This window comes from Panthera onca, chromosome D4, assembly GCF_046562875.1.
Source record: "Panthera onca isolate mPanOnc1 chromosome D4, mPanOnc1 haplotype 2, whole genome shotgun sequence".
Classification (NCBI taxonomy): Eukaryota; Metazoa; Chordata; class Mammalia; order Carnivora; family Felidae; genus Panthera; species Panthera onca.
This window is the reverse complement of record NC_138351.1, coordinates 55,655,663-55,670,735: the sequence shown is the minus strand read 5'-3', so window position 1 is coordinate 55,670,735 and position 15,073 is coordinate 55,655,663. Positions and strand designations below refer to the sequence as shown.

Below are 15,073 nucleotides of genomic sequence, written 5' to 3'. Positions count from 1 at the left end.
GTGTTTTTATTGCTATTGCTGTTATTAAAAACATGTTTCTTTTTCTAAAAATTTTTTAAAAATGTATTTATTTTGAGAGACTGAGGGCAGCGGAAGGGCAGAGAGAGAGAGAGAGAGAGAGAGAGAGAGAGAGAATCCCAAGCAGGCTCTGTCCACACTATCAGCATAGAGCCCGACATGGGGCTAGAACCCACAGACTGTGAAACCATGACCTGAGCTGAAACCAAGAGTCAGATGCGTGACTGACACACCCAGACACACCTTAAAACATGTTTCTTATGTATGACTAAGCATAAAAAAGTTGTCACATGTAAATTTAAAATACAAATTGCTTGTATTATACATTCATCAGTTAGCCATCCCAAAATATTCGAAAAATAATCTCAAAGTGCTCCAATTTACATATCATAAAGCCAATGTAGTTTTTCATACGTCTTTGCCCTGAGTCGAATAGGATAATTTTAAATCATTTATTTCCATATACAGAAATAAAACCTGACTTAAAAACTATATTCAACCTACACGTGAATATTTATAAACCATGATTTGGAGAGATTAAATTCTATTTATGGATTAATAACTCCACTCTAATGGACAATATTTATATTTTAAATAGAATTTTTCAATAAAGAAAATTTTTGAGAAATAAGGTTGCTGAGAATAACAGAAGAATCCCCAGAAGAATTCTCATGAATTCTTGCTATGAATTCCCATTTGCAAAGCACACATGCACGCGCACACACACACACACCAATCGCCTTTTTAAAAAAACCTAAATAACTGCTTTGCTTAAAGAGTATTTCTATTATTAACTATTACTACCACATGATTTTTAAAAAGTGATCTGTATGTCTTTTGATTTAAACACATATTATTAATTTCCTAAGGGAAACAAAGAAAAAGAGAAGCAATTCTTAATATAATTGTTAAGCACAACAGAACAAGAAGAAAAGGAATCAAGAAAAAGTGGGAATATTATTTCTTCAAGTACAAGAAGTGAGAAAAAAGTGTCTTAAGACACAAAGCCACTCAACTGTGGATTCCAATTTTCAACAGACATCTGAGTAATACGCCGTATCTCGTGTCTGTGATTGTCTTTGTATTGAGTCATTGCAATATAGTCTGCTACTCATACATTCTGTCAACCACACAGTTACTATGGCCTGGTAACCAGAAAACCAGGGTGGTCAGCCTGTTGGTGTCACCCTGAAGTGGTGGTATGAAGGTGACCTCACTGTGATCCACTGGGATGTCTTCCACAAGTTCATTTCCAGATTTCTGTGTCTTTTAGATACACAGGAATCATTTTAAGACTCCTAATTCCCCCCCATATCATCCTGGTTCTTGGTATCCATTGGGAAGTGGAGATAATAAGTGGCAAGTTTGGGACATGGGTCATCTTTGGATGAGGGTCTTTGAATCAATAAATGTTCTCTTTAGCTTTTTGGTAAGGCCAGTTGATGTCCTTTCTGTGTCACTTGTCATCAGAGAAGAGATCTTCTGATTAGGACTGCGGAAAACTTTTTGTCAATCTCTTCATTGCCCCCTTGGGGCAACCCTCCTCCAGCATCAGCAGTTTGATAGGCATCCTGTGTGTGTGTGTGTGTGTGTGTGTGTGTGTGTGTGTGTGTGTGTTTTAAATACTATTAATCAAGTGGTTTCAACTGTAGCTTATCTTTTCATATTTTGCTAATTTTACTTTCGTACTAATTTTACTTTTAGAAAGACATAATAATGTAAAGAAAACTGTGCAACATACTAAATATAAGTATATGCAATGTAAGTGGCAGAGTGGCCCCAGGGGAGTTTAGATTCTGATACAATGAATTTATCTCATGTTCTATCTCAGCCAGGCTTTCAGGCAGGGAGGTGAGATACGGTGAGTGGGAAAGAAAGGAAGTCAACAGACTGCCCTATTATCTCAGGAAATGGGAAGGCAAAAAATGGGTTTCTACATTCTCATTATTTTCTAGGCCCAATATCCCTGGGTAAAATGGAGCCAGTTAATCAGAAGATGTCTGGAAGCACTACTGCTATTCCAGAAACTGCAGCCCAGGAATGTTTAAACTGGAGTGGGTTACTGCCACCAGGTAGCAGCAAACTGTAGTTAGGACTAGATAGGATTTGGGTCCCCAAACTGGAACTTAACTCCAGGTAGGGGTCATTTCATTAACCTCACAGTAAAGGAAACTCACATCTTGGACCACTGAAATTTTTTGGACTTTACTTATAATATTAAGGTCAAGTTTTACAGAATATGTAATATATATATTACATATATATTATATAACATATATAATATATATATATATATATTGCTTTGCATCTTATTTTGCACCCACTAACATGTCTTGAAAAGCTTTCCATAGTAGTATACATAGATCAATGGTTTTTAATGGTTGCATTGTATCCCATTACATAAATGTGCCATAATTTATTTGACTCACCTAATGAAAAATAGGATTTTTTCCCCCTGCCTTTGCGGTCGTTTTTGCTATTATTACAAATAATGTTTATGAGCATTCTTGGATATATATCTTCTGACATTTGAAAGAATATCTGTAGGGCAAATTCCTAGAAATGGGCTAAAGATTATGTACTCAATAGAGCCCACTAACAGAAGGATGAGATTTGAAGCCACAGGAGTTGACTAGAAGGAGCTGTGGTCAGAGACTCAGGAAGCATTATGTATAAAGTACGGGAAAGAAAGGTACCTGTTAGTAAGCACACATTACATTGAATTGAGAACAAAATTAGAAATGTTGAGAGAAGTGACAGACCAGAAGTTAATGATATCATGGAAATTGTCTTCTATGGTTTTCACCTACAGGAGTAGAAAATATCTTTTGCGGGGAGTGGGGAGAAAAAAAAAGAAAAAAAAGAAGACAACTGAGATACTCATTGATTGATAGGGACTTAGTTAAACCAGTTCTGGCATAGAATAGTCATGTAACAGTCACATAATAGAATATTATTCAGCTATTAAAAGTAGAAAATGTTCACAATATATTAAGCAGTAAAGCCAGGTTTCAGAACTTTAAAAACAGTATGACATCAGGAGAGAATGTTAGCTGCCTGCCAAATAGCCTACTTCTTTGAATCAAGGGACTCTTTTGTTTAGCTAAGCACAATGTCACTCAGCTAAAAGGTATATTCCCTGCCTGCCTTGCAAGAATGTGGCCATATGACTAAATTCTGGTCAATGAGGTATAATCAGAAGCTTCCTTAAAAAGGACAGTTGTATCCTTATTCCTCACCTTTTCCAATCAGCTGCTTGGAACGTAATGGCTGAAATTTGGACCGTTTTGTACCATGAAGATAAGAATCACACTGTAGGGACAATAGAATGAGAAAATGGAAGGTGTCAGGTTCTTGATGACTATGAAGCCACCATATTAGTTCTGGAATACCTACCTCCTGTTTTGTTTTTGTTTTTGTGTTTGTGTTTTTGTTGTTGTTGTTGTTATCTTGTGAGAGAGAATGAACATTTATTTCGTTCAATTGTATTTTTAAGAGTCTCTGGAAATATGGCCTTTTGTAGCAACATGGATGGAACTGGAGAGTGTTATGCTAAGTGAAATAAGTCATACAGAGAAAGACAGATACCATATGTTTTCACTCCTATGTGGATCCTGAAACTTAACAGAAAACCATGGGGGAGGGGAAGGAGAAAAAAATGTTAGAGAGAGAAGGAGGCAAACCATGAGAGACTCTTAAAAACTGAGAATAAACTGAGGGTTGAAGGGGCTGGGAGGGAGAGGAAAGTGGGTGATGGGCATTGAGGAGGGCACCTGTTGGGATGAGCACTGGGTGTTGTATGGAAACCAATTTGACAATAAATTTCATATAAAAAAAAAGAGTCTCTGCTATATATAGCCAAATCTAATCCTAACTGGTACAGATCCCATTGTGTTTAAAGATTAAATATGTTCACACATGCACACACACACTTGTATAGCACAAATATGTGTGTGTGTGTGTGTGTGTGTGTGTGTGTGTGTGTGTGTGTGTGTAAACCATATATGTATAAAGTATCTGTAAGTGTATAGAATAAACTGGTAACAGTGTTTATCTCTAGGGGTATGGGATTATAAACAGGAGGTATGGGGGGCTATTAATTCCTTTGTATTATATGAATTTTAGCCACAAACATGTATTCAAGAAAAATTAAGATATTTCTATTTTTATGAAGAAAAGAAAATAGCTCTTGACTGGTAACTCCTTAAAATCAAATCACTGGCTGACTTCCTTACCTTTCACTGTCTCCTCGAAGGAGTGCCATTACTATCCTGCCGGTCTCCCGTCTACTCATCAATGCTTCCAGCTTCATCTGGATTGCTTTTTCTCCATTCTGAATACTTGAGGTCTCTTCTAAATATGCGTCAGCCTGCTTCTAATTCAGACAGTGTAAGAAGAAGCTCCGTTTAAATTGCTTTGGGCAGTGTCAACATTTTAACAGAATTTGTTCTTCCAATCCGTGAGCATGGAAAGTTTTTCAATTTCTTTGCGTCTTCTTCAATTTCTTTCATAAGCTTTCTATAGTTTTCAGTGCACAGATCTTTTACCTCTTTGGTTAGGTTTATTCCTTGGTATCTTATGGTTTTTGGTATAATTATAATTGGGATCAATTCCTTGGATATCTCTTTCTGCCTTCATTATTGGTAGATAGAAGTGCAACCGATTTCTGTACAATTATTTTGTATCCTGCAACTTTGCTGAATTCATGTGTCAGCTCTAGCAGTTTTTTGATGGAGTCTTTTGGGTTTTCCATACAGAGTATCATGTCATTTACAAAGAGTGAAAGTTTGCTGATTTGGATGCCTTTTACTTCTTTTTGTTGTCTTATTGGAAGAACAAATATTGTTAAAATGTCAATACTACCCAAAGAATCTACACATGCAATGCAATCCCTATCAAAATAACACCAGTATTCTTGGGGCACCTGAGTGGCTCAGTCGGTTGTATCCAACTTCGGCTCAGGGCATGATCTCACAGCACGTTGGTTTGACTCCCGCATTGGGCTCTGTGCTGACAGCTTCGAGCCTGGAGCCTGCTTCAGATCCTGTGTGTGTGTGTGTGTCTCTCTCTGTCCCTCCACTGCTCATGCACTATCTCTCTCAAAAATAAAAAATAAATAACTAAAATTTAAAAAACACCAGCATTCTTCACAGAATGGAACCAGAAAAGACCCCAAATAACCAATGTAATGTTGAAAAAGAAAATGAAAGCTGGTGAGGCACCTGGGTGGGTCAGTCGGTTAAGCCTCTGACTTCAGCTCAGGTCATGATCTCCTGGTTTGTGGGTTTGAGCCCCACCTTGGGGTCTATGCTGACAGCTCAGAGCCTGGATCCTGCTTCAGATTCTGTGTCTCCCTCTCTCTCTTCCCCTTCCCCACTCACACTCTGTCTCTCTTTCTCTCAAAAATAAATGAACCATTTAAAAAACAAAAAAGAAAAGAAAACCAAAGCTGGAGACATCACATTCTGGACTTTAAGCTATATTACAAAGCTGTAATCATCAAGACAGTATGGTACTGGCACAAAAATAGACACATATATCAATGGAGTAGAATAAAGAACCCAGAAATGGACTCACAAATGTATGGTCAACTAATCTTTGATAAAGCAGAACAGAGTATCCAATGGAAAAAAGACAGTCTCATCAGCAAATGGTGCTTGGAAAACTGAACAGTGACATGCAGAAGAGTGAAACTGAATCACTTTCTTACACCATACACAAAAATAAATTCAAAATGGCTGAAAGACCTAAATGTGAAACTGGAAACCATCAAAATCCTACAGGAGAAAACAGGCAGCAATCTCTTTGACTTTGGCCATAGCAATTTCTTACTTGACATATTGCTGGAGGCAAGGGATATAAAAGCACAAATGAACCATTGGAACCTCATCAAGATAAAAAGCTTCTGTACAGTGCAGGAAACAACAAAACTAAAAGACAATCACAGAATGGGAGAAGATATTTGCAAATGATACATTGGATAAAGAGTTAGTATCCAAAATCTATAAAGAACTTATCAAACTCAGCACCCAAAACACAAATAATCCAGTGAAGAAATGAACAGAAGACATGAATAGACATTTTTCCAAAGAAGCATCCAGATGGCTAACAGACACATGAAAAGATGCTCAATATCATTCATCATCAAGGAAATACAAATCAAAATTGCAATGAGATACCATCTCACACCTTTCAGAATGGCTAAAATTAATAATTCAGGCAACAATAGGTGTTGGCAAGGATGCAGAGAAAGGGAACCCCTCTTGCACTATTGGTGGGTTGCACTATTGGTGGGAATACAAACTGGTGTAGCCATTCTGGAAAACAATATGAAATTTCCTCAGAAAATTAAAAGTAGAATTACCCTACAACCCAGCAATTGCACTACTAGGTATTTATCCAAAGGATACAAAATGTTGATTCAAAGAGGCACATGCACCCCAATGTTTATAGCAGCGCTATCAACAACAGCCAAATTATGCAAAGAGCCCAAATGTCCATCAACTAATGAACGGATAAAGATGATGTGGGGTGTGTGTGTGTGTATATATATATACATATATATGTATATACATATACACACACACACATATATATATGTATACACACACACACACACACACACACATATATATATATATATATATATATATATATATAAAATGAACACTACTTGGTGATGAAAAAAGAATGAGATCTTGCCATTTGCAACAACATGGATGGAACTAGAGGGTATTATACTAATAATATAATCAGGTCATGATCAAAATAAGTTAGTCAGAGAAAGACAGATATCATATGATTCCACTCATATGTGGAATCTGAGAAACACAACAGATGAACATAGGAAAAGGGAAGGAAAAATAAGATAAAAACAGAGAGGGAGGCAAGCTATAATAGACTTTTAAATACAGAGAACAAACTGAAGATTGCTGGAGGGGAGGTGGGTGCGTGGCGTGGGTTAAATGGGTGATGGGCATTTAAGGAGGGCACTTGTTGGGATGAGTAGTGGGTGTCATATGTAAGAGATGAGTCACTCAGTTCTACTCCTGAATTTAAAACTACACTGTATGTTAACTAACTTGAATTTAAATTAAAAATAAAAAAGAAAGTCCGTTTAATAATGGAATGAATAATTGATTCAGACAGATAAGGCGCACACACACACACACACACACGCACACGCACACACACAGCTGCTTTGACAATAAGAGTTTTCTTCCAAATAAGGCTTCTTTTTATCACCAACACTCAGTTGTTACCATGGCTACATGTTAATCCCAAAAAGTCAATCCCAAAAAGAAAGGATTCTCCAGTTCTCCAGATAACTGGAGTAGGTTTAAGCAAGATTTGGAGAAGAACTTGGAAATGCTTGGAAGCATTGGAAGGCCAGAGACTGCTGATCTGAGTATGACAATACCTCAGCCTGCTTGTGTTCAACTTTGTGAATAGCACAAAGAAACAAACACATGCAACACAGAGGTAAGTGACAGGGAACCTGGTACCCTAAAAGAAACCCAGTCAAGGAGCTGGAAGTAGGGTAATGAAAACATTGGTTAATGATATGATACAGATTCAGAATTTAAGTAGAGAAAGATCTTCATATTAAGTTGTTAATTCCAGGGCTGCCTGAGAGGTATGAAATTATTCTGCTTACAATTTCAAACTGTAGATGGCATGTATACATACATAGTTATATCTCTGGGTGCCAATAGATATTTATAAATTGAGAGACAGATGGCTAGGATATCAGAGGCTGAACACTTGAATCCTAGTCTCTACCAAATACCAGTCCCTGCATGATCCGAAGAAGAAATAGCATATATACACAGAGGACAAGCCTGGCAACTGGAGAGTTTTTATTTGACTCTGAGGATGGGTCCCAAGCCCCAGAGAAGAACTCCAGTTAGGCTGAACCACACAGAAGACTCCTTTCAAATACTGTACCTTTATTTTTTTAATTTATATATTTTTTAAAGTAATATATCATGGGGCAGGGTGTAAAGCAGAAAGTGAAAGTGTCCCATAATTCTAGGGCACAGAGATAAACATTATAGCCAATTTGGTTTGTATCTTCCAGGCATCCCTTTTAATTCCTTCATACAATGTCATTGGAGGGATGTGCATATTTTATTTAACTAGTCCCCTATGCTGATGAGTATTTAGACTGTTATCAATTTTTCTCTGTTATATATAACTCTATAAGAGATATCTTTACACATAGATCATTGTGCCCTTAATGGGTTATTTCCTTAGAAGGAATGCCTAGAAGTGAAATTTGTAGATCAAGAGTTTGGAAATTTTATATTTGAATGCATATTGATTGCCAAATTACCTTTCAGAAAGCTCACTTAAACTTCACCCAAAATTAGTTTAACAATGTTGGTTTCCCTATGCTGTGCTTATAAGAGTAAAGATTTGTGTATATAAATTAGGTATTTTTTTTTTTTTTTTTTTAAATTTTTTTTTCAACGTTTTTTATTTATTTTTGGGACAGAGAGAGACAGAGCATGAACAGGGTAGGGGCAGAGAGAGAGGGAGACACAGAATCGGAAACAGGCTCCAGGCTCCGAGCCATCAGTCCAGAGCCTGACGCGGGGCTCGAACTCACAGACCGCGAGATCGTGACCTGGCTGAAGTCGGACGCTTAACCGACTGCGCCACCCAGGCGCCCAGGTATTTTCTTTTTTATGTGAATTGTTAGTTCACATGTTGTCAGGCTGTTGTTCTAGTTATCTATTGTTTATCCAATTGTTTAGCAATTTACCCAAAATAAAACAACAACCATCTTATTATATCTTGTGATTTTTGTGGGTTAAGAATTTAAGCAGGACTCAGCCAGATGACTCTTCTCCCATATGATGTTGACTGGAGTCATTTGATGGTATGGAGCTGGCACATGGAGAGGGTTCAGTATGGCTTTACTCATCTGCTTGGCATTTTGGTGGGGATAGCTGTTAGGGTGCTCAGCTGGGCTCAGTTGGCTTCTCTGTGTAGCCTCAGAGCCTCTATGTGGACTCTGTAGCAAGGTGGTCCAACTTCTTACAAGTGGCTCAGGCTCCAAGAAACCAAAATAGAGCTGCTGGTCCTCTCAAAGGCTAGACTCAGAACTGGCATAGTGTTACTTCCATCATTCTAACTGGTCAAAGCAGTCATGGGTCATCCTAGATTCAAGATGAGGCCAAATAGACCCTTCCTCTCAATAGGAAGAATGTCAAGGAATTTGTGGCTATTTTTAGTTTGTCGCAAATGTCAATGTTAGTATATTTCTTAATATTAAAAAAATCTTCCCATTTCTTGGGGAAATCCTATTTGAAATTCCCTAAATACATTTTAAAGTTTAATTTGTAGCTATTTTACCCAATTTTTGCATTTATATTGATATGTAAGTTTGGTTTATAGTTGCTGTGATTGTTTTAAGTGTTGGTACCAATATAATTTTAGTTTTTAATAATTAATTAGATAAGTCTCCATGTTTTTACAAAAATCTTTGAAGCAATTAACAAAGGATGAGAATCATGTGTTTTTTGAACATTTGAAAGTCTTACCCACAAAGCTACCTGAGGCTAGGGGGTTCTTTTGGAGGGAATTCTCTGATCATTTTTTGAATTTTGTTATTGGTATTCATACTAGATAACTGAATCAGTTATGGTCATTTAATGTTTTGTTTGTCATATTTAAGCCTAAAGTTGTACATTGTGGCTATGTATGTGAACTTGGAAAGTACTCTGAAATACTGTAGTGAGGGAAACAAAGTGCTCAAGAAACATGGGAAGGTAGTACCTTCTGTAAAGTTTTGTTGCAGGCACAAAGAACTAATTTTAAACCTCATCTTAATTTTTTTCATAAAATTCAAGAAGACATAGACTCTTTAAAATTAAAAAAAAAAATGAAGGATAAAGTTTATGAGATACTGAGATGACCCAGAAGCCAAGTCAGGGCTCTTAGGAGCATCCTTACTTCTAGCAATAGGAGGAATCAAAACATATTTGTTGGTGAACATGTGAAGAATAAATGGATGAATGAATGATAAGTAATATCTCTTCTCACAGTGTGGTTTGGTCTCACAGACCTCACAGACTTTGGGAATATACTCTGAACACTGCTGTTGTTAGCATGCTTGGTTCACTGTCCTCTGTACCCTCTTAAATTATACATGTTTATTCTCCATGCAAAAGTTCAAAGTGATGGACTCTTGGTTTTTCTATTCCCATTGCTTGCTGCCACTCTCCTGGCTCACCTTTTTCTATCCCTGAGTATTGCACAGGCCATGGCTTGTTTAACCACTTAATTTCCCCAGCAACTATTCAGGTATATCCTCAAATTCTAGATTTTCCCAGGTTACACAGCAAATGAAAAACACATTTAGACTCATGGAAGACTACATCTAGAAGACATTAGGGGACATCTGGTGACACCCATCTCATTCCTTTTGGGGACTGAGAACAAATTCATTTAAGAGTATATTTCAAGAGGCCTGAATGTGGAAGCACCTGGGAGGCTCAGTCAGTTGAGCATCAAACTCTTGATTTCAGCTTGGGTCATGATCCCAGGGTAATGGAATTAAGCCCCATGTTGGGCTCCATGTTGAGTGTGGAGACTGCCTGGGGATTCTCTCTCTCTGTCTCTCTTTCCTTCTGCTCTCTCCCAGTGCTCTCTCTCTCTAAAAAAGAAAAAAAAAAAAAAAAAAGGAGGAGGCCTGAACATGGTTATCAGAAAACAAAAGACACCATTTGAGGTAAAGTTATCAGATCTGAAGCAGTCATGCTATGAACATGAATATATGAGAAGTAAAAAGTCATGAACTTGTCAAAAAAAAAAAGTCACGAACTTGTCAAATAGGAGAATAACTATCAGTAGAATCTGTGTTACACTTTGAAAATCATGAAATTTTAAATGTTCTACTTAACTTATCCAATCCACTATATGGAATCAAAAAATCCTTTCAGTGAAATTTTCCTTGACAACCTGTAAGATGTGAGCCCTTGGCAAACAGGAGAATAGGTATTTTTATCTCTGGTATCTCCAGTACCTACATTGTCCCTGGACCTAGGTTGGTCCTGCTGAATTAACCCAGTTGAAGATATATGGGTATGCATGTTACTTCCACTGGCCTTTTAAAAGCATGCAATTTATGTATTGTATACCTGAAGCCAATATAACATTGTATATTAATTATACTTCAATTTTTGTCTTTTTAATTTATGTATTTAAATTCAATTTAAATATTTATTTATTTAAATATTTATTTATTTAAATTCAATTTATTTATTTAATGTTAAATGAGTTAACATACAGTGTAGTATTGGTTTCCAGAGTAGAACCCAGTTATTCATCACTTACATGCAACACCCAGTGCTCATCCCAACAAGTGCCCTCCTCAATGTCCATCACCCATTTAGCCCATCCCCCCACCCACCTTCCCTCCAGCAACCCGCAGTTTGTTCTCTTTGAGAGTCTCTTATGGTTTGCCTCCCCCTCTGTTTTTATATTATTTTTCCTTCAAAAATAATACAATTCAATAAGTCTCAGCAAATTTACAGAGTTGTATAACTATTACTACAATAACAATTTTATAACATTTCTATCACCAAACACACACACACACACACACACACCCTCAACTGTACTCGCTTCGGCAGCACATATACTAAAAGCAAAACAAAACAAAACAAAACAAAACAAAACCCTCATGCTTATTTGCAATCAGCACCCTACTCTGCTACCCTGAAGTCACAGGCAACCACTAAACTACTTCCTATCTCTGTAGATTTGCCTATTCTGAGTATTTCATATAAATGGAATCATACAATATGTGGTGTTTTAAATGTGATATATATATATATATATATATATATATATATATATATATATATAGTATAAATATACCACATTTTATTTATCCATCTGCCAGTTGATGAATATCTGAGTTGTTTCCACTTTTTGGATATTATGGCTAATGTTCCTATGAACATTCGTATACAGTCTTTGTGTGGACATAAGTTTTCATTTTTCTTGGGTAGATAATTAGGAGTGAAATTGTTGGGTCACAAGGTGATTTTATGTTTAGCATTTTTTTAAATGCTTATTTATTTTTTTGAGAAAGAGAGAGAGACAGACTGAGTACGAGTGGGAGAGGGGCAAAGTTAGAGGGAGATACAGAATCTGAAGCAGTCTCCAGGCTCTGAGCTGTCAGCACAGAGCCTCACAAGGCGCTTGAACTCATGAGTCACGAGATCATGACCTGAGCCAAAGTCCACACTTAACAGACTAAGTCACCCAGGCGCCCTGACTATATTTAGCATTTTCACAAAGTGCTAAATGTTTTACAGACTGGTTGCACCATATTGCATTCCCATCAGCAGAGTGCAAGACTTAGTTTCTTTACATTCTCACCAACACTTGGTATTGTCTATTTTTTATCAGTTGGCTCTCTAAGTGTTATAAAGACTGTGTGGTACCCCATGCCACCTTCCCAGATCATTAGGTGAAAGCTGCTATCCTGAACCACATTTCAAGAAATAGATTAATTATCCCTTGTAGAAGCTTAGAACTTATATATACATGTCAGCTGTTGTATTAAAATCCAGAAGTTCTAGTACTTTTGTGAAAAATATCACACTACTTAAAGCTTAGTGTGTGTGTGTGTATGTGTGTGTGTGTGTGTGTGTGTGTGTGTGTATGGTCAAACACTATTAATTATACCCCGATATCCAGTCTTCCCTTCTTACACAGAAATAGAATTAACCAAAAAGTACATTTCTTAGCCCCCCTTGCAGCTACATGTACTATAAGACTAAGTTGAGGTGAATGGGCTATGGACAAAAACGTTGTGTACTCTTGAACAGAAAAATTAAGTCCACCTTTTACCACTCTCCACATCTTTACTGCAAAGTGGAGATGATGGTAAAGATTGGAGTAGCCCTCTTGAACCAAAGATGGTCACCATGTGCTGAAGTGGGAAGGCCATTAAAATAGAGGAAGCCTGGGTCTCTGATGGTTGCGGGGCCACTCCAGCCCTGGATTGCTTACCTGAACTTTAACATGAAAGACAAATAATCTCATTTCACCAGGGTTATTTTGGGGTTGTCTGTTATAACAGCCAAAATGAGAAGTTACCAATATGTAGAAAGCCTCTGTAGAAACATGGCTACAACCTGAGAATCTCCACCGATGAATATGATGACACACGGAAAGGCAGAGTAAGGCAGTAGAAAGAACATTGGATTTAAATTAAGGTTATTGGAGGTTTAGTGTTAATTTTATCTACTGTCAGCTTTGTGACCTCAGGCAAGTGGCCTTGTCCATAAAGCAAGGTGGTTTTATACAGTTAAAAATAAATTTTTTAAAGGAATTTCAGATTTTTTAAAATGTTTGTTTATTTTTGAGAGAGAGAGAGAGATAGAGTGCCAGTGAGGGAGAGGCAGAGAGAGAGGGAGACACAGAATCCGAAGGAGGTTCCAGGCTCTGAGCTGTCAGCACAGAGCCCAATGTGGGGCTTGAACTCATGAACCATGAGATCATGACCTGAACTGAAGTTGGACACCTAACCAATTGATCCATCCAGGCACCCCCAAAAATAATTTTTTTTAATTTGAAAATAAAAAGCATCTGGTTTCAGAAGTACTTCACTATATTCATTTTCGTTGGTAAAACAATTCAAGAAAATATTTAAATGTATCAACTTTAACCTTTTATATCACCCTTCTCTAATAAAATAGTAAGATGATAGTCATCTTCAGCAGCTGCATCATTTGCACAGGGCTAAAAGTTCCCCCATATATTAGCTTTTTAAAAATTTTTTTATTTATTTTGAGAGAGAAAGAGAGAGAGTTCATCTGGTGAATGGGGGAGGGGCAGAGAAAGAGAGAGAAAGAGAATCCCAAGCAGGCTCCCTTGCTCATAGTGCAGAGCCCAACTCGAAACCCAAAGTCATGAACAACGAAGTCAAGACCTGAGCCAAAATTAAGAGTCGGATGCTTAACCGACTGAGCCACTCAGGCATTCCCTGCCCCCCCCCCCCCACCACCATATATTAGCTTTTTAAATATCCTCCCAGTTGGTACCATTATTATCCCCATTTTACAGATAAGGAACCTGCAGTTCAAAGAAGGTAGGTACCTTGCCCTGTCATGCAGTTAGTTGGTGGGGCCAGCATTTGGATTCCTGAGTGCTTAACAAATACTACTCTGTCCCCATACCTGCACCTAACTGGTCATTGTGAAACATCTCAGGAAATCAATAGTAAAGGTCATTGGCCTCTGTGTCCTCTTCAGCCATTGTGACTAGGAGGCATTATTACACTTTAAAATGAATAAACGACTCTTGCAAACTTGCTCAGTAGGTTAAAGTGACATGTGGAGCAATAACTGTGAATCATCTAAGGAACACAGAGAATTAAGTCAGTGGTAAAAACACACCTGCCAAATGCTGAAAAGAAGATAAGCAGCCTGCAGGAACCTATGACCTGCGACGCTGGGCAGTGTGATCGCTGAACTCCAAGGACCAGGCTCCTGGGCTTGGCTGGCAACTGTGATTCAAGGTGGGGGCAGGCTCCAAGATGTGCTGTTTCCTGCCTATTGCATTTTGAAGAGGCGCATCAGAGAAGCTAAGCCTGATGGACTCTGAACACTGGTTGTTGTTGTTGTTGTTGTTTTCCCTGGCAACAAAATTAAAACTGCATCTAGGGATTTTTCCACCCTTTTGCTGATCTCGATGTGAACTGTGTGGTGAAATCCCTGTACACAGCACTGACTCTATCTCCCAGGGTGTTGCTTAAAATGTGGCTGAGCACAAATGGAAAACATCAAGTCTTGTTGAAGTCAGCACACAGAATTAATCTCTAAAAGTAATGAAAGAATTAGTTTCACTCTGTAAGATAAATAAATGTGAAGGATGGTAAAGGCAGAGATGTTCAGCTGAGCTGCTTTTAGAAGGAGACATCTTGGGGGACAGGATATTGTGTAATTGGAAAACATTTTAATGCCCCTCTTATGTGATTATGAACATGCTTTGGGTTTCTTTTTTAAAATATATTTAATATATGAGGTTTTAA

At 37.6% G+C, this 15,073-nt stretch overlaps 1 long non-coding RNA gene across 1 annotated transcript in view; it reads right to left on the bottom strand.

Annotated features, from left to right (window-relative positions):
• Positions 1-14,284, bottom strand: part of LOC132663306 (uncharacterized) — a 32,970-nt gene extending 18,686 nt beyond the window's left edge. Inside the window, exons 1-3 of the long non-coding RNA XR_009603011.2 lie at positions 14,140-14,284; positions 4,254-4,393; positions 3,258-3,330 (exon numbers count right to left, since the gene is read on the bottom strand). This is a non-coding gene — a long non-coding RNA (uncharacterized LOC132663306). The remainder of the gene's footprint in view (positions 1-3,257; positions 3,331-4,253; positions 4,394-14,139) is intronic.
• Positions 14,285-15,073: the final 789 nt, after the last annotated feature.